The following is a 21,010-nucleotide window of genomic DNA, read 5'->3' as shown; positions in this document are numbered from 1 at the left end:
TGATGCAATTTCAAATTGCTGCAAAATCCTTAAAGGCACAGTTAACCTTATTTTGAAAAAAGTCTGCTAATTCATTGCAAAATGATTGATCCAGGATGAAACTTTTTCCCTGGTTACAATGAGAGCGTTTGGTAACTGTTTTTATCAATTCTGAGGTGGAGTTTTGGCCGCCCTTAATTTAGCAGAGAAATATTGAGTTTGAACTAGGGTGGTAAGAAATTTGTACTCCTTGCATACTACAATGCATTTAGATTTTTCTACTAAGTCATATTCCTTCCTCCAATTCCGTTCAGAAGCTCTGCATTTTTGTTTTCAGTTTCATCAATTCAACAGTATACAAAGGAACTGAGGAGCACTTTCTATGACTTTTTAAAATGTTCCCCAGGACAAGCTGGGTAAGTGTGGGATCAATCCAACAAATAAAATTGGATGGAGCAGTATCAATGTTAGGATCAGGTCGTGGGCTCTCAGTGCTCAAGGCAGACGTTAACTCAGACACCTTGATTTTCTGCCAGGGGGGTACTAGTTGTCAAATACCGACATTGCTGGGATGCAAAATTATTGCTGGAGCAGTTCAATTAAAAAGGACTGCTTTGTGAGAAGTCTTTGTCAAAGGTAAAGTTTTATCAAATCTCAGCCCTAGGTTTCTAGAAAAGATCCCATCAAAGATATGATTAGCCTTATGGGTAGACTCACTTACAATTTGCTTGAGGCCAAAACTGCACCAGCAGTCAACAACTTGCTCAGTGTTAGCACTTCTTCCTAATATATGTGGGTAGGCACACACACGTCCACAGTGCCTTGACAGTGAGGACATGCTCCGGGCCCTGAGGCCCACAAGAGATTTGGCAACACCCCCGGAGTACCCCATTGGAAGAGCCAAAGTCCAAGGCAAGGGAAGCCCCATTTGGGGAGTTCCTCACTACCCGAGCAGGGAACATCCATATGTACTGTCCTGGTCTTCAGCCTGCCCTCCCCCCGGCAGGGCTTTCCTGTGGGGTGGGCCCTCATGTTATCGGATTACCCACTCAGGGTTGGCTGAGGTGTAAGTGATGCCAACCTAGGCAGAGGCACAATGGTGCCCCAAAGGCTTGCAATGACAGACCCGATACAGGGCTGACAAGCTATCCGTTTGGTGGCACACTCAGTGCTATGTCCCACTACCACTCAGTGCCGTACCCGACTCGGGTATGTGGTGTACCTGTTTACGGGGTGAAGGGAGGTACGGCACCAAAACCCATTGCGCACGCACTCCTGGCGCAGTACAGGCAAGGCGAGCGCTTGCACCTTCCCTTTGCATTACAGGATATGTGCCCAGATTCCTTAGGTTATGCAGAAAAAGTCGGCAAAGACTAGGAGGAAAAAGCAAAATGTTTTGGGGTAAATTCCCCTAAAAAGGGCCATGTCCAACACCTTTTCTCCAATTTTTTCTAGAACATTGCTGGTGTAGTTGACTAATATATTTGAATATATTTCCATTACCTGTTTCTGACATTAGATTCTTAATTCTTTTAACTGTTTGCCTATTGCGTTATTTATCTTTACATTATCTAGAACTCTTTAAAACTACCCAATACAAAGTGTCTATTTGAGAGTTGTTTAATAACAGAGAATCCTAATTTCTAGATGAAGTGTTAAATCCACAAGGGAATCCACCAGCAGAACTGCAAATAGGGTAAAGGGTAGGCGACTGCTTCCACAGCATTTAGAGAACCTAGAGGCATTGGGCAGGGTAGCTGATAGTTGCCCAATGGGCTTTTTGTTAAGTCCCCCTGACCTTGCCTGGGGGCATTTATAACCACCCTGAGAAAAGTGGTGGTAATTGAGGTATCAGAAGTCCCCTGCCCTTAGGCAAGATGGGTGAGGGACAGACATTACTCTGGTCATCCTTAGGCAAGGCAAGAAGGGTTCTTTGATTAGCATCCCAGTCTGTTGGTAATATAGGGGGGGTTAGTTTTTCCCCTCTCTCTCTGAGAAAAGGTAAAGGGGCTTTCTATAAGGCCCCAGTCCATGCAGTGGGTTGAATGGAAAGTGCCCCCACACTAGAGCAATACAGACAGGTATTGAGCAAGGTGAGGCAGCTTGTGTGTAACCCCTCCCTCCTCCTAAGCAATGTAGAGTGCCATTATATTGTTAAGATCCCTCCCTTGGACAAGCTGAGAGCAGTTCAGCATAACTCCTTTCTAGTCATTACAGCGGGCAGGGGACAGTAACTTTTTACAAACAGATCAATTGTCCAGCCAATTTTGATCTAGATCCTCTGAAGTCCTGGGCCCTTCTTGACCCACAAGGCTAAGAGGATCAAGGACCTGACTATGAGTGACAACTGATATGGAGCTCCTTTTTCATGGGACTAAAGAGAAGAAGGAAAACCAGCAAGACCTGTGGCAACTTGGCATTTGGCTACTGTCAGTGGCAAAATCAATGTTTCACATCTTCACCTAGGTCTGGTGTTCCCAAAGATTTCAATGAGCATATGGGAACGTTTATCTATTCGCTACTTTTTAACAAAAACATTTGCTACAAGTGAGCGGAACTGTAGCTTGAAGGGCAATATTTCACCAGAACTCTTTTCTTTCAAGCTGGGGGAAATATGTTCATTGCTAGATTCTATGATGAAAATACTCTCCTCCCTTCAACGACTGTTTTGAGAATCACAGTCAGTTCATTGTGCATTACAATTATCACTTCTAAAAACAACTTTGAAAGTAAAATAAAAGACATGATTCCCACATCAGATGTAATTCATTAAAATGTTATTTTAATCATTACGGGCCCGATTCACAGAATTAACTTAAGACTAAATCCTAAACTTACTACTTTGTGGTATTCACAGAATGCACTTACTACTTTTGGTATTCACAGACTGCACTTACTACTTTTGGTATTCACAGAATGGATTTACGACTACTAACTTTACGTCCGCACTCGGGCCGGAAATTCCGGCCCGGAGGCGGAGCTTCTGGCCCAGAGGTGGGGCTTCCGGGCCAGAGGCGGGGCTTCTGGGCCGGAGGCGGAGCTTCCGGCCCGGAGGTGGAGATTTCGGCCATGGCTAAATCTCCGCCACTGGCCGGAAACGCCACCTCCGGCCCGGAAGCTCCGCCTCCGGCCCGAAAGCCCCACCTCCGGCCCGAAAGCCCCACCTCCGGCCCGGAAGCTCCGCCTCCGGGCCGGAAGCTCCGCCTCCGGGCCCTACATCTTTTAGATGAACTTAACTAAATTATTCCGGGACTGTTTTATCGTTGATTTCCTAACTGAGATGTTGTTGCTGTTCATGGTCATGAAGGACATGCACTTTTCTCCGAGAAAGGACTTTCCACTTGAGGCAAACTATCGTGGCTGTGCTCAGAGATACTCACAGAAACATCTTTAACTAAAAGGCAGCAGAGTATTTGACTGTGTGTCTACAACTTGTGATGAGTACCATAAAGATAATTTAATAATGTATTAACTTTAAGTGCCATAGTAGTAGATGGGAAATGGGAGATTTCTCAGCATTGATGCAAGATATTTCACATGCACTATTAGATACAAATTGTGGAGTTGTTTCACAAACATGTATTTGCTTCCTTGGTGGCAATAATTCTAAAATGACACAATTTGCAGGGCTAGCTTCATTTAAAGTATCCTTCAGCCTGCTAACAATAAGATGGTTTACATTTGTCCCAAATACACTGTAGGCTAAGGTGTTTTCCGACTTCAGATTGTTGTTATGTCTAGGACATAAACCATGTTCTTCAGGGCGATGGAAGGCTGCATTAGACTGTACTTTTTCAGCTCACGATCAGTTTTCTACCAAAGATCATCACAATTCGTACTGTGGTGTCATCAATGAAAATACTTTTTTGTGAACAGTCAGCTCATTGACAGGATGGTATTCAGAGCCACGAGCACTGAGAACCACTGGCTGAAGGACATAGTTCAAATTGCCTTTCCTTTCGCGTTATATTGAGCACAACACTGCCAATATTTGCATTGTAACTCTCATGCTTATTAGAACAACTGACTTTAAAGCCATCGCCATACTTCATGTACTCTAATGATGTTGGAGTTGCTTTTAACACAGCGTTTTAAGTATCAAGGATATAATACCAAGAAAGGCTTACATTAGGGCATCCATTTCCTTTTGCAGGTCATCTAAGAACATCTTTCTTTATAAGGGTACAATGTCTCTTCGCATCTTGTTGAGATTAGAAAGCCCTTCCTGGAGCAATACTGCAATTGCCACTGTGTTACACTACATCTAGATCAGCGATGATGGTATAGCAGACTAGACATTTTCTATAACTCAAACTGTGATCAAAACTGACACCACTGGCTTCAGCAGTGGTAACAGGCATTTTTACATCCTGTTAGAACAAATCTATCTGTGTTCAGTATCAGGTCTTCACTTTTTCAGACACTTTAATCAGTTTTCGTAATATCTGGCCTATTGGTGCATTTTCGCTCAAAAAGAGTCCGACAGGACCATCTGCTTGAGAAAACTCGTTGCACATTGCATTACATTATAAAAATTGTTTCTCAACTCATTTATGGTATTCAATTGTACACTGAGGGGAAAGGTGTCAGGACTAACAAAACAGTATACTAGTATAAAAAAATGGTAAAAGGTCCAGAAAAGATAGTATTATAAAAAAAATATGAAAGTTTATTTACATTTTCTGAAGTTTGTTATTTCCTATCAAAACTATGCATCGATGGGGGGATTATCCAATTGAAATGTAGAACCCCTTAGTAAGCTTTGTTTAGGATTAACTGTAATTGCGCAATTTGCTTAATTCTCAACTTTTGTAATGCTTTTAAGTAATCAAATAGAAATATTAATTCTGCTATAAAAACTTTCATTCGTGAAGGAAAGGCTACTTATATCACACAGTAATTGGTGCATGAATGCTGAGTCAATATTGCACAAGTCACTAAAGAACATATAATAATGTTTATATTTATACTTTTGTTTGTGATACAAATGCCTACACAATCTACTCCCTCACTATTCATAAATTCCAGGAAGGGAAGAGATTCAATAAAAAAAAATCACACATAGGGGCATATTATCAAGGGACATAACGCCACTTTTTCGTCACATAACGCCGAAAAAGCAGCGGTTTATTTATCGCACAATCATCAAGGCGGCGCTAAGATGCATTAGCGCATGTTAGCTGCCGTTTCCATGACGCTTTGCATCTTAGCGATATACATCGCTAATTAGATGCAAAGTAGGCGTTCCTGCCATGAAACAACATAAAAAGATGTCACTAACACAACATCGCAGTATTTACAAGGAGGCCCAGGAACCGCGTTGCGATTTAAAAGTCCACGCAGACCGCGGTTATCGCCGGATTCTTACGCCTGCTTGAAAGTTGACTTAGCCATGTTTTCTATGGAAGGTGGATCGTCTGGTTACGTCCACACTCCCCTATTATTAATCTTTTCATTAACGTGTGAAATTGTCGCTGGATTTCACACGCTAATGAGTATTATCGCCGTCTATCGCTGGTTTGTACATCGCCTGTTGGCAGAGTGTTGTTAATACGCTGCTAACACAGCGATGTAAACCTGCAATAGACGGCGATAATCAAATTCATGCTAAGCGCGACTTGCAATATTTACCGCTACCCGTTAATGATATGCCCCATAGTGTCTCACACTTTGCAGGTTCCTTAATTTTTACGGGTTCTTGGACATGTTCAACTATTTTGCTTGCTGTCTTTATAGCTATTACTGGGACGTTCAGTCTGCAAACCCTGCTATTCACTATGTCCGTGCACTTCGTCCGCTGAGAAATATTTTGCATAAACCCCTCCTGACTTTTTTGTATAGAGAGAGCATAGTGTCTAAGGCTAGACAATTAGAAACAGCAAGGATGCCTTGCACGTGCTTTGTTAATAGGTGACATATCAATGCTTTAGCTTTTTCAATCCACTCCTCGTTCTTCGGAATGAGTTGCATGGGGACCTCCTTGTGTTAACTCTATCATGGATAGCTCTGTTTCTCCCACCTCCTCAAAGCAAAAGTCACCTTATGGCAAAAAAGCCAGTTGTTGATGATGAGTCCTTAAAGATAATTCCAAAACTTAGACACACAAAACTAACATCAGGAGATGCCTGTGTGCCATGCTGGTCTCCTTCGTCTCAGGAGCCTGTTACTGAGTAGCGGTCCTCCCCTATCTCTGTCTAGCCCTACTATTGCTCTTTCTCCGTACGTTACTTAGGAAAGCGAGTGTCTCAAGTGTTAGGATTAGATTAGCACTTAGACACAAACTCCCGTCTATGGGGAACCTTGGAAGTGTTCAATTAGAACCTCTTCCACTCCCCACCACGCTGGGGAACACACAGTAATCAATTAACACACATTGAGACGTTATGGCATTGCAAGGGCTGACTCAGACAACCTGTTCACATTCAAAAGCGCTTCTCAACCTTTCTTCATAAAAATAAATTATTTTTGTGTGTTTGATTTTAATAAACGTTCTTAGAGTCTTACTGGTACAATGATTGTTGTAAGCTGTTGAAACCTGTAAGGATTCAACTGCATTGCTTCATGAGCCTTTAAAGTCGGTATACTTCAGCTGTCCACAGCCTGAATATTCAAGATAGCAAGAATCCAAGATTCTGTGGGGGATATGTACAATGAAGTGGCGGAGCGTGCAGTTAGTCTCTGGGGCTTAACGACACGCTCCGCCACTTCGGAAACGCAAGGCTGCACCATGTGTGCACAAGGCAGAAATAATGCATTTATCCTCATTTCGCCAACTTAAGACCAGGATGTTTTAATTTTGGCACTGCCACGCCACCCTTGTACATAGGGGGCAGCGTCAAATACAATGGGTGTTGCGGTGGAACGCCCACCACAACACCCACTGCACGCCCCTTTCATGCTAAACATAGTGTTAAAGGGGGCCTTATGTACAAGGCAGTGTTAAGCCAAGTTAAGTGGCTTAACGCTGCCTTGTACATAAGGCAAGGCACCCATCGCCACCGGAACATCACAAAAAGTGACGTTCCCATGGTGATATGGGCTTGTACATATATATGCCCCAGTGTTTTTATTTTTCATTTTTCCACCACCACTTCCACATAGAACCCTACTCACAATCAATGATGGAAGATCTACTTGAAAGTAGCAGAAAGGAAAAATGAAAGCAAGAAACATATATAAGTGAAGAAAGTAATGTAAACGGTAGGTGAAGTGAAAATGTGTTTCTGAACAGCTTGTATCACTTATGGCTTTTTAGACAATTTTAGGACATTTTACTAAAATGGACCATTTTCATGTTTTTTTTCAGGAAAATTAATACAAAGCTTGCTTGATATAAAAATCCTCATATGAGAGCATTTGGAAATGTGTTGGTACAGAGTATTGGCTAAGATCATCTACCTTATGGATGAAAATATTTTAACAACACTTAAGATGAAAGTCCTGTTATTGCTGTGACTGTCCACCCCACCAATCACTATCTTTTCTGTGAACTTAAATTTCTTATCCAATTTAGTGCCATCCCCAGTGAATAGAGATCTGCAACAAATACAAGGAAATTATATTTAACCCATCCTTGACTCCTTGACTCTGTGGGCCTATGGCTGCAAACACTCTTTTAGTGAAGGTTTAGCAAGTTACCTTATAAATCACGCCCTACAAAGCTAGAACATCACCATATAAAGAACACCACACTTAAGACTTTAAACAAGCAGCTATCCTAAACAAAGGTGCAACAAACACCAGAAAGAAAATGGAGCTACAAACAAATATCATAGATATTTCAAATCATTAAAGGTGCTAGTAATGAAATACAAAATTGTAACATCAAATTTCAAATCTTAGACTCACAAATTCACAATTCCCTAAATATATTTAAAGAACTTTTTATACAGTAAATATCAGCTCAAAACTTCGAACTGAATATGATCCAATTCAATTCAGTTCTGATGATGAAATCTTTGTACTAAGAAAATCTATCAACATAACAAAAGATACTCAGCTGGTAAGTAGCTTGTTTCACAAGTCAAAATTTGAAAAGTTTTAAAAACCATCTTAGCATGTTTATCAAAAGCATACAGTATATCATGATGACGTCTTTATAGCCACTCTCATTGAAATTAATTTACATCTCTTCAAGAAAATGTGGTACCAACTATCCTCTCCTCAAAAGCAAGGTACCAGTTAAAACAAGAAAAATCATGGTTTTAAGGCATTCTTATACTCTAGTGATAACAAACGTCTTTTGAGCTTTGACGAACAGGCCTCCGAATTGACTAGCTGCCTGACGAAGTGTCTAGTAGTAGACCTTGGCTGGATTGCTCCCAACTGTTTTAAGAGTGATATCAACAGTACATGTATTCTTGTAATAGGAGGTACCACTTTTGCTGTATGAGTAGATGCTGTGCAGAACAACTAGGAGAAAAAAGGGGGTTTTGTCCAAACGACGCCAGGTAGGACGATTAGACGCAATTGCAGAAGAAGAAAACCTGGCTGTCAATTTATCATGCTGTTATTTATTGAAGCAGACTAAATCTTAGACCAATAGGTTCTTAAGCCAATTGTTTCTTATTCACAATACTTTATCACATTTGACATTTTCATATAACATTTACTTCATGTCAGAGTCAAATACACATCTAATATACAACAACTGTGATACCTATATAAAACAATGTGCACAAGAACATATGTGATCATAAATCATATATAAATTAATAAACAAAATACACAATTACACCAGCAGATAGTTAACACAAATGATATAAAGCAGTTCCATAAGGCCCTATAACTTGGCAAGATTTAGGAGTCTGCTGCTACAAGGGATACATGTTGCGCTATGGGGTACATATTAAGTTTTAGCCCCCTATAGAGGTTAAAAGCCTCTCTTGATGCCCTTTGTAGCCAAATGAAAAAGGAAATGCCGACGCTTTTCCAATCCCACGTAGTAGTCACGGGATCTTCATCAGGGCAGAAGCACCGTGTAACCTACAAATTGAAATTAATAAAACGCGTTACCTATGACAATAAAGAACACCACACTTAAGACTTTAAACAAGCAGCTATCCTAAACAAAGGTACTACAAACACCAGAAAGAAAATGGAGCTACAAACATATATCACAGATATTTCAATCATTAAAGGTGCTAGTAATGAAATACAAAATTGTAACATCAAATTTCAAATCTTAGACTCACAAATTCACAATTACCTAAATATATTTAAATAACTTTTTATACAGTAAATATCAGCTCAAAACTTCAAATTGAATATGATCCAATTCAATTCAGTTCTGATGATGAAATCTTTGTACTAAGAAAATCTATCAACATAACAAAAGATACTCAGCTGGTAAGTAGCTTGTTTCACAAGTCAAAATTTGAAAAGTTTTAAAAACCATCTTAGCATGTTTATCAAAAGCATACAGTATATCATGATGATGTCTTTATAGCCACTCTCATTGAAATTAATTTACATCTCTTCAAGAAAATGTGGTACCAACTATCCTCTCCTCAAAAGCAAGGTACCAGTTAAAACAAGAAAAATCATGGTTTTAAGGCATTCTTATACTCTAGTGATAACAAACGTCTTTTGAGCTTTGACGAACAGGCCTCCGAATTGACCAGCTGCCTGACGAAGTGTCTAGTAGTAGACCTTGGCTGGATTGCTCCCAACTGTTTTAAGAGTGATATCAACAGTACATGTATTCTTGTAATAGGAGGTACCACTTTTGCTGTATGAGTAGATGCTGTGCAGAACAACTAGGAGAAAAAAGGGGGTTTTGTCCAAACGACGCCAGGTAGGACGATTAGACGCAATTGCAGAAGAAGAAAACCTGGCTGTCAATTTATCATGCTGTTATTTATTGAAGCAGACTAAATCTTAGACCAATAGGTTCTTAAGCCAATTGTTTCTTATTCACAATACTTTATCACATTTGACATTTTCATATAACATTTACTTCATGTCAGAGTCAAATACACATCTAATATACAACAACTGTGATACCTATATAAAACAATGTGCACAAGAACATATGTGATCATAAATCATATATAAATTAATAAACAAAATACACAATTACACCAGCAGATAGTTAACACAAATGATATAAAGCAGTTCCATAAGGCCCTATAACTTGGCAAGATTTGGGAGTCTGCTGCTACAAGGGATACATGCTGCGCTATGGGGTACATATTAAGTTTTAGACCCCTATAGAGGTTAAAAGCCTCTCTTGATGCCCTTTGTAGCCAAATGAAAAAGGAAATGCCGACGCTTTTCCAATCCCGCGTAGTAGTCACGGGATCTTCATCAGGGCAGAAGCACCGTGTAATCTACAAATTGAAATTAATAAAACGCGTTACCTATGACAATAAAAGCCTTTCTCGTGTGGGTGTTTGTTTACCATATTTACATTATTCAATAACGTACCTGATATTGTAGTCTTGAGCGTTTTTTACTTCTTAATTAAAGTGGACACTTTCAAGGACCTAGAAGAGCCAGGGCATTGGATGTCAGAACACATTTATGAAACATTCTCTCAAAAGTGTATCAGGATTTTGTGGCGTTTTTACTTACAATTGTTTCCTCTAAAGGGTAATGGAATTTTGAGTATCCAGGTTTATTTAGAACACGAGTCCCTCAGTGAAATTTTCACCTGCGTGGGTCAATTACCACGCTGGCTGTAGAAAAAAAGAACGAAAGAAACACAAACGTGTTTCGTATACTTCGCGTTTTGTGTTCTGGATACATTGTATATATTCTTCATTCACTGCGATATTAGAGATGCTCGCACACTTACTTTAAGATGCGTATATGAGCGGCAGCCTTTGTTCTGCTGTCTTTCAACAGAAATACGCAGTTTTTCTGAAAGAGTAAGATAATCATTTTGTATCTGTTGTTCTGTGAAGAACGGGTAATGGTTTATGACTCAGCTATTGTAGAAACACCACTTACTTTAGCCTTTTCGAGGTGCCGGTTTCCCAAGCATCAATCATCCAGCTTTTGAAACTCAGTCAGAAATGATTCTGAGTGTTAGATTTAACTATATCCTGTTTGCTAGGAAGTGCAAACGACATCTATTTAACTGCATTATGGGATGTGTAGTTCCCAATAGTCTTCAGTTCGAATAACTAAGAAACTAGTTATTTATGAATGAAGGCGGAAGTGTGTTTAATAATGCGTGCAATCAACTTAAGCAAGGCAATAGTCGGTATTTGTTTATCCTTTCTAGCTACCTGCAAAATGAGTTTAATGAGAGACTTGCTTTTTTAGTGGATGTCAGTTACAAAGGGGACAGTCTCTAAATAAAACGGAAACATCATAAAAGACATAACATTTCTTTTAAGGGAGACAAATAATGGCAGAAATAGGCATACTTATATAGTAGTTTTTGTTGGTTTTTTGTAAAACAACCTTTGCTGGGCGATAATTTACGGAGGACTCAGCGCAAAATGTGATGTAATTCAGACATTTTGTTAAGGCCAACTGTTACGCAATTATATTTTAAAATCAAGTACGCTTCTCTCTTGTGTAGTAATGTTTCTACAAACCCACCTCTGGGTGAAGGTTTAATCCTTGACAATACAGTCCAAAGAAAGCATTTTTCAGAGTGATCTTTCTCGATAAAATGCGATACCATTGGGGCTGTTAAAACTTTTTGCTTGATCCTAGAGCGGTGTTGGACAATCCTCTGGTTAATCTGCTGGGTAGTTTTGCCAATGTACAGTTTTGAACAAGGGCACGTGATGGCATAGACAATATTCTTAGTTTTACAATTTGTGAATTCTTTGTGTACCCATTTAATGGAATTATACATAAATTGATTGCCTTCGACGGTGCTGATACACGCGGAACAAGTACCACATTTGTGGTGACCTTTCACTGGATTCAGATTCCATAAAGATCTTAAATTTGTCTCAATTTTGGAGGTTTTCAGATCGGCCTGTATAATACGTTGGCCTATGCTTTTGTTCTTTTTCATAGCTATCAGCGTTTTTTCCATGGGGCATTCAAGACTTGCAAGTAGATGCCAGTTGTTCAAAATCACCTTACGAAATTTTGTGAGTATGCGGGCAAAATGTAGAAACACATACCAGCTTGTCTAATGGTTTTTTGGGGTTTCTTGACCAATAGTTTTTCTCACAGTGTGTACCACGCTCTCTTTTTCACATATTTAATCATCTTCTTTGGGTACCCCCTTTCCTTTAGTTGTTCGCATGGGACTTCTGCATGGACCATGAAGTCTTCTTTTCGGGCACAGTTGTGCCTGATTCTCAAAAGTTGAATGTACGGCAGATTGTCTTAAGGCTTCTGGGATGAAAGCTTTGGTAATGTAAAATACTATTTTTATCTGTTGGTTTACAATGTAAGGTAGTGGTTAACTTCTTGTCCTGCGCAAAAACTTCTACATCCAGGAACGTAAGACGAATCTTATCTTTTGTTATGCTAAATGTATTACCTGCATGTCTACTGTTGAGCCACTCAAAAAAAGTTAGCAGTTCATCATTAGCGCCTTCCCACAGGCACCACACATTGTCAATATAACAATAGCATGATACTATATTGGCACTGTATGGATTATGACTGAAGAGCAGAACAACTAGGCATGCTTCCTACTCTGGTAGCAAAAGCCAAGAGCCCAAGTGCTTTGATAATGAGCCTGTTGCCGGGTGATTCACCTGCCACTGTGTGGGCACTTTGATGAAGAAGGCAATGTGGGAGGCAACCAGAATCAGTTTATGCCTGCCATGACCCAGAACATTAAGATCATCAGAATTAGATGAGGAGCTGTGGGGCAGGAGCACAGCCGAAGAGGACTGACCCATGCCTTTAAAATGACTGATGCCTTGGCTACAACGAGATTATCAGAAGAGGCCAGGTACTCCAGTTCCGAAAAAGAGCAAGCAAATGGAGAGAGTAAGGGATTCCGGCCTTCTGAAGACGGTGTCATAGGAGAACCCAGCACAAATGTGGATGCGGCATCCAGAAACCACAGAGACAAGGGTATCACATCACTGAAGACTGGTGGCTTTCTCTCCCACAGCCACCAGGAGATGGCCACATCATCAAAGACTCACCATAAGTAAGTTCACTATGGTTTTCAGCTTTCCAAGTCTAAACCTCTTTGGGAACTCCGGGCCAAAGCATCTCAGGCCAGGCATGAGGTACTGGGCCCAACTTATAACAATTGGGCTATATTGCCTCTGGCATCGAGAATCCTCCATCAGTGACATCCAAACTGTGAACCAGCCCTTGCCTCTCATAGCAGCTAGGCAGAGCCGTCCAAGGCTTACTGAGAGGAGGTGATGCGGACTAGAAACTCAGAACTCAGAAATAAACAATACTTAATAAATTACTTTTTAGCCAGCATTTTTACTTTTTTTTCTAAAGTACTTTATTACACATACATCAAAATGCTCAGCACAATTTAACTAATTGGCGGGTGGAGATGCCTAGGGCGGCACACTCTAATGGGCCTGACATCCTGTAGGGGGTGCACAACAAAGAAAGGTGACATAGGTCACGTAACACCCCAAGTGTATCCTCATTCTTCTATGCTGGAAGCACCTAAAATGGTCTCCCCACTAAGTCGAAACACCAAGAAATACCATACTCCCATGTACCTAACACAGCATGAGGAGTGCATTAATAAAAAGTCAGGCCTATTGGCTTTGTCAGTGTGCCACCATATAAATAAATAGTGAAACATAACCATAAGTCCATTTCTGAGCGTGATGGTCAAATCAAGGAAATTTATCTCAGTGGGGGACACAGTTCTGGTGAATCGGAGGAAGGGGTCCAAAGAGTTGATCCATGTGAAAAGTTATCACATGTTGGCATGTCTCCCTTCCAAAAGATGAGAATATCATCAATGTAGCGCCTCCAATTCAGCTACATAGAGACAGGCCAGGCTTGGTGCGAATGTGCTGCCCATAGATGTACCCTGGGTCTGAAGGTATAGTTGGTCATGGAATTGGAAGAAGTTCTCGCACATTGCCAGAGTTGCGCATTCCATTACGAATGCTACGGGTGTGTTAGATGTCCAGTTTTCCGTGAGGAGGCGTTCTTCCACAACTCTGAGAGTCTCTTCTTGTGGGATATTAGTGTAGAGCGCCTCTACGTCCAAAGTCATCAGAAGAGTTATTTCATCACTTCTCGTGGTGTTAGAGATGAGATTCAGGACGTCTCTCGTGTCTTGTAAGTATGAGGGAATTTCCTTTCCCAAAGGTTGTAAGAAGCAGTCACAAAACTTACTCAAAGGTTCCAACAGTGAGCCTATCCCAGATACTATTGGACGTCCAGGTGGAGGTATCACACCCTTGTGTATTTTTGGAAGAGTATAGAAGGCCGGGGTGCGTGGTTCCAGATTCACTAAGAAGTCAGCTTCATTCTTGGAGACCCAGCCTTGTGCTTCAGCAGGAGTCACAATCGATTTTATTTTAGTTTGAAGTCTTCCTGTCGGGTCCTTGTTGATTCTCTTGTAGTGTCTTTCCTGTGCCAGCTGTCAAAGGCATTCCTGTTCGTAATCATAGGTGACCATGACAACAATGGCGCCCCCCTTATCTGCGAGTTTGATAGTCAGTGTGGTGTCTTCAGACAAGTTTTTGATAGCTAGTCTCTCTGCTGTTGGTAGGTTATTGTAATGAGGCTCTCATTCGAGCTTACACATAGGGAATCGGGAGGCTATTCCATCATACTACTGCCCCCTTCCATATCTTGCCCCTTTTTATACATACATTTTTATAAATATATTTTCTATAATTATATTTTTTTAATATATTCCTGCTTGGTTACTTTTTTACATATCACTCTGACATCGCCACATACGATGTTCACTCGGCACCCCTCCAGGACCGAGTCTGTTTACACATAGTCAGGCAGACTTTCTGAGGACAAGATGGCGCCTCCGCGAGCCGCAAGCCACGTCAACGCTTCCGCCGATGCAGCCCCGGTCCCGGAAGCCTGAATCTCTTCAAATATGTACAGCGCGGGTTACCGGGTTAAGATCCGGAAGCGGGCGAGGTTTCGGAATAGCAGGCATTCCCTCCTCGAAATAAGTAAGTGCAAGATACCCCTCTGTCCCGTTTAGACATGACACGCTTTATTTTAACTTCATGGTAACGGGATGCCTCTTCTGGTCCGGTAGTACGCACGTTTTTTCCTTTTCACCCTTGCCAGACACTGATCTGGCCTATTTGAATCCTAGCACTTTGGTTCTAGACACACTATTGCTACCGCATTAGTAACGTCCAATAGGGGTCCTTTCACATACGCTCTTCCCTCCTCCCCTCCCGCCCCCTTACCCAAGGTGACATCGTTCTTGCACTCCCGGGTGGATAGTCTCGGTGTAGTGACAATCTTTACCTTTAAATACCGACTAGGATATGGGTGTGATAGTTATCGCTACTCTTTATATCTCACTGCACATTCACGTTTAGTCTACCCTGTAGAACCCTCCTTCGGGCTCGCGTCGTGCATTATTATACTATCGTTATAAGTATTTGTTTGCCTTGCCCCTTTTTCTCCTTTTTCTTTCGTTTCAGTTGGTTATCCTTTTAACTCGAGGGCCAACTTCCCCCTTCCATGTAGTGGTACTTTCCACCAAGTAAGGTAAGCTCTGTCACAGCATTTTTATGTTTTGTCCCACATGTCTGTGGAGCAGTCCCTATGGTTGGGTCAGTTGTGTTTTTTATCACACAGCACCTATGATTAATAATTTTTAATGAGCACTTCTTTTGTTTTCGTGAAGCTGTACTTCTTTATCGGTGTGGGGGAGAGTTTTAGTTACTCTACCGAATATTACCCGATCCACCCACTGTTGTGGGTAGCCCATAGCATTTACGTAATTTGCGAGTTTTCTTTCTTTTTCTCATTAGACTTTGTCTACTCTTGTCGCTCCTTATGCCCTCTGTGTTTGTTTTTTTGTTTTTCCCTTCCACTTCTCTATCTATTTAGGTGGAGAGGCTAGGCGGAGTGCCGCCTGGGGATCTACATCCGTTCTTATATTACCATCCGATTTTGGATGCTCTTTCTTTTTGGTGCTCTCCATTGGGGTTCACCTTCACCTATCATAGGTCCTGAAGAAGTGTCGCTAGATTTTGGAGCATAGATGACACGAAACATGTCGACCTTATAAATTCACCAGCCACCTAGGTACTTTACGTCCTGCTGGCGGCACCACAGTTTTTACTCAGTCCCAGTTCTACTTTTTGAATTAAAATATTCCTAGATCTGGAGCCTGTTTTAAAATTCACCCATTCACGTTATTATACACATAGCACCAGTTGCCCACATACACCTCTCACATACGGCGATCTCAGATCAAAAGACCTCTGCCAAAGTAGCCATCAGGCCCGTTGGACATTGCAGCGCCGGTCCGACGAGGAGCGCCCTATGATGAAGCATGACACCCTAACAGGTGTGTGAGGGCATTAAGATCTGAAATTCAGATCTCCCAGCGACAACACTACTGGCATATAGTGACACCTTTCACATACATGCCTTAAGAGAGGAACTGTTCACCCAGAGTTTTTTTGCATATGTCCATTGAGGAGCATGGGAACAGGACCTCTATAAATATCAGCTCTTCCGTCCCCCAGATTGATTACATGAACAGCTTCTTACCACAGCTGTACCACACAGCAAGCCTATCTTACAAGCTCAGCACTTGCAGTAATCACTCAAAACCATTTTTACAGAAGCTCTTAGCAGATGAGACTCCATTGAGGCTTTTCACTCATTGCAGAACTCCCAAAAAAACACTTGGCTCAAAATCAAATAATCTGGGGGTTAAACTGGTCAGAACCTACTTCTTCACAGGCCCTTTTTGTTGAATGCTCTCCCACTAGACCATCGCATTTCAGATCATTTTAATTATTTCAAGGCTTAAAAGACTTACCAAGCTTGTTAAATGTGACTGTGTTCTGTCTGCTTGGGAAATTATTGTTTTTTAGCACCTGGATATTCCAAAGTAAACGTGCACAATATAAAACAAAAAAACTTCTGACCCACCCCAATCTATTTCAGAACAAAAGACGAATAACAAACATCTTTGGGTAGACAAAGAAACTGGTAATCGACTAGTCTCCTGACAGTCAGACATCGGAAAATGTTGCAGCAGTGAAATATCAACAATAAAACGTTTGGTTGACCTTCATGGTATACTGTAAAGTTCTATCTCCTCCACTTTTTCAGTGTTTTGAGGATTTGTTAATGGTAATCTAGTGCTCCACTTTTTGTAAAACCCATATTTGCATCAATCTTTAGAAAAAATCCTGAGTGGGTTCTCTTTCTAAGGAATTGTAAAGAATTGCCAAGGTATAATCATTCTTCCCCTGATGCAATCCAAATCACCCCTGGAACTCCAGAAGGGCTGATATTTGCATATTTGCACATGCTAATTAATTTGAGTATGAATCCTAATGCTGTACACCAGCCAATTCACAGATATACTTGTGACACCTATGCATATATAAAAATACAATTTATTCAAGACGTTCACACTTTAAAGATATGAGTTGGTGAAACTTCGGATTTGTGTGTTAAATGACATTCTTACGGTCAACACTATTCTCACAACCAAAAGACAGAAAAGACAACATTTATTCTTCCTAGATGACAACATAAATCGAAATTCAACAAGGACTGGCAAGGCGAATTATAAATAGCTGTCATTAATTTGATCCTATTCAACAATATTAGCATTGACCCTTACTTTTCTATGACCTCACAGACTGACCACAGGTTAAATGATGCAAATAACCCACTAAAAATACTACAATCTTTAATACAATCAAATCAGGTTTGCCTGGGAGCGCGCGGCGCGACGATCTAGGATGGCCGCCGGGTGAGAAGCTCCGCTCGAGAAACGCCGATTCGAGCATGAAGGCACCTCTTCCAGGCAACGAAGCTCCGTTTTGAGCATGGATTCGGCTTTCGGACATTGCAGGGACTGCCTTGGCAAGTTTTGTTGACCGAAATGCGGTCTTTTCGTTACCATAATTGCGTTCTTTCTGCTTCCCTCAGATGACGGCCGCCATTTTGTTTTTTTTCTTCAGCGTTTTTTTGCTATTTTTTCGCTGCCACTGAATCTTTAAGCCTGGTTCCTGATGTTTTTTGGTGGTATTGCGGCGGTGGCTGCGTTAGCTCACCCTCTGCCTTCTTTCTGAGCAATTATCTGTTGGCGCCTGGTCTCTCTGGTGGCCTCTGTGGATTCCTCAGATTGTCTAAGAGGGAGCCAGTTGTGTCTCAGGTGTCCCAATACCCTCCGCTGTGTTAAACCTTGATACTATCATCGTCTGCTACTCCTCCTCTTGCTGCTGACTACGCAATTTTTCTGCGGTCCTGCCTGTACTCCGCCATTGTTTATTTCTGCCATAATTGGTTGCGGCACTGTCAGTATGGAGGGCGTACACTCTACCAAGCCTCACGGAGGCTCTACTGGGGGAAGGAAGGACTCAAGCAACCCTTCGGTTAAACGCACCAAAAAAGACCCGCCTTCCCCAAATAAATCTCCACTGCCTCTCACTCTTGAGGATATTATGGAGGAGTTGCGCCTTATTCGTCCTTTTATCACGGACACTGCTGCCACGCTTCAGAGGTTAGATGATAAGTGGTCTAGTATGGATACGAGACTGTCTGAGGTGGAGCAGAGGATTAGTGATGCACAGGATGTTGTCACTAAAGTTGACACTCTCACCAAAGAAGTTGGCCAGCTCAAGAAAGTGGCGGAAGATTTGGAAAACCGCAATAGGCGCAACAACCTGCGCATTTATGGTATTCCTGAAGGATCAGAGGGGTCGGACATGATTCAATTCCTTAAATCCCAAGTTCTTCAAATTGTTGGCCTCCCGAAATCCTCAGATTTTAATATACAACGTGCTCATCGTCTGGGGCCAAGAAATGCATCTTCTGCATCTAAACCTCGTGGAATCATAGCATATTTCCTCCTCTACTCAGATCTTATGATGATTCTCCAGGCCGCCAAGCAACATAAGCAAATGATCTGGTCTGGGCACAAGGTCTTTTTCACTCAGGATGTCTCCAAGCCTACGGCTTCCCGCCGAAAGGAATTCTTGGACCTCAGACCGGCTTTGAGATCTATGAACACACGCTATGGTTTAATACACCCTTGTTTTTTCAAAGTGACCTATAAGGAAAGAACTTATAGCTTTGAGGATCCTGCTGACCTGCGGAAGTTTATTCATACTCACAAGGGAGAACTTATGGAAGTGAGCAAGTCCTAGTTGTTTCTTTTTCTTCTTAAAAGTATAGGATTATCCTGTGTTGCTCAAATGTTTACTTAGAAGTTGGATAGTTCCTGTACTTTTTGTGCTCATTCCTTGTTTTTTCCTTTGTTTTGCAGGATTCCCCTTTGTGGTTTTCTTGTCATGGTCATCCTTTTGTCCCATCCCGCCGTTTACAGTGTCTACCCCTTCTGTTGCCGTCTCTTTCCCTAGATGTTTGGTAAGTTCCTTCGCTTGTCCTATTCAATTTTTATATTGTTCTAGTTTTCCGATTTATAGTCTTTTGTCTATCAGTTTCTTTTTATACTTCTACGGTGGTTTGTTCTCTTATATGCTTCTCTTGCGCGGCTGTTTTGGTCTTCGTCGCCCCCCTCTCACAGTAATGTTTTTTGTTCAACTGTTTTCCGTGGCTAAAGTCTGTTGGCTTTTTGCCACCCTCCTTTTGATGCTTTTTGGGGGTTTCTGTACCCCTGCACCCTTCTCCCTATCCTTTCCCTCCTCCTTTTCGCTTTTTCCCTCCTTTTGCTGTTTGTCCTCCCATTCCTCATACCTCTTTATTCCTGTCATCTCTATTCTTCTGGCAACCTCTTCACTATCTGATACACACCATATTTTCCTTTTCTCTTTTTCTGTTCATGGTACTTCTTTTTCCTTCTTCTCTTTTATATCTTCACCTACGTATTTGCGGCTGTTGTCTGCTTCAATTTTTCTGTCCCTTACTATTTATTCAGGCACCTGTGCATTTCATTTTTTTTTTCAGTTTGCTTCTCTTTCTCTTTTCTGTCCTAAATTCCATACTCCTTTCGGCTTATCCTTACTTTCTTTGCACAAATGAATGGTCTTCGTGTCATTTCTTGGAATGTTAAAGGAGTTCGCAACCCTGTTAAAAAACAACGTGTCTTAGCTCATTTAGCAAGGTTGAAATGTCATGTTGCACTGTTACAAGAGACCCACCTTAATTCTCAAGACTTATTGTCATTGCGTAGACAATGGGTTGGAGAGGCATTTTGTTCTCCAGCAGCAAATGGTAAAAATGGTGTTCTTATTTTGTTTCGTAAGTCTTCATCTGTTCAATTGCACAATGAATTCCATGACACTTGTGGTAGATGGCTATTCTTAGATGTTACTGTTAATAATACACAATTTTCCTTTTGTAATGTTTATGGCCCTAACGGGGTAGATTTGACCTTTTGGAGGGACTTCTCTAAACTTCTATCCTCTCATGCGAGTGATAATTTGATTGTAGGTGGTGATTGTAACCAACTAATGGACCCATTTTTAGATCGCAAATCACACACCAGATATGTCCCCAACAAAATGCAAAAGTCCTTTTTTAATGCTATCTCCTCCAGAGGTCTTATTGACTCATGGAGACTTTCCCATCCCGATACCTTAGAATTTTCCTTTTTTTCTCCAGTACACTCCTCACATTCCCCTATAGACTATATTTTTCTCACACAGCATTCATTCCAATTTATGACTAATTCAGAAATAGGCTCAATTCTTATATCTGACCATGCTCCGGTTATTACTGATCTGAACTTTCCCTCACCTACTCCCACCTCTAGGCGGTGGCGCTTCAATAACTCGCTCCTCCTAGATTCACAGTTTGTTGAGCAATTTACATTTTTTGCAAAGGATTTTTTTATAAATAATCTTCACTCCACTCCTCACTTTCACTCTATTTGGGACTCCTTCAAGGCTGCTGCCAGAGGTTTTATTATTGCTTTTGTCTCACGAAAAAAGAAAAGCAGCTCTTTCAAAGTCAGCCCAAATTCTTAAACAAA

At 41.2% G+C, this 21,010-nt stretch overlaps 1 long non-coding RNA gene across 1 annotated transcript; it reads right to left on the bottom strand.

The window, feature by feature from the left end:
• Positions 1-7,983: 7,983 nt before the first annotated feature.
• LOC146862521 (uncharacterized) lies at positions 7,984-11,032 on the bottom strand. The gene is made up of 5 exons (XR_014978469.1): positions 10,933-11,032; positions 10,778-10,842; positions 10,555-10,658; positions 10,408-10,466; positions 7,984-10,310 (listed from the first exon to the last, which is right to left on the bottom strand). It is a non-coding gene; the product is annotated as an uncharacterized LOC146862521 (long non-coding RNA).
• Between the last annotated feature and the right edge of the window lie 9,978 nt (positions 11,033-21,010).

This window comes from Triturus cristatus, chromosome 2_2 (genome assembly GCF_964204655.1).
Source record: "Triturus cristatus chromosome 2_2, aTriCri1.1, whole genome shotgun sequence".
Lineage (NCBI taxonomy): Eukaryota > Metazoa > Chordata > Amphibia > Caudata > Salamandridae > Triturus > Triturus cristatus.
This window is presented reverse-complemented; position numbering and strand designations above follow the sequence as displayed.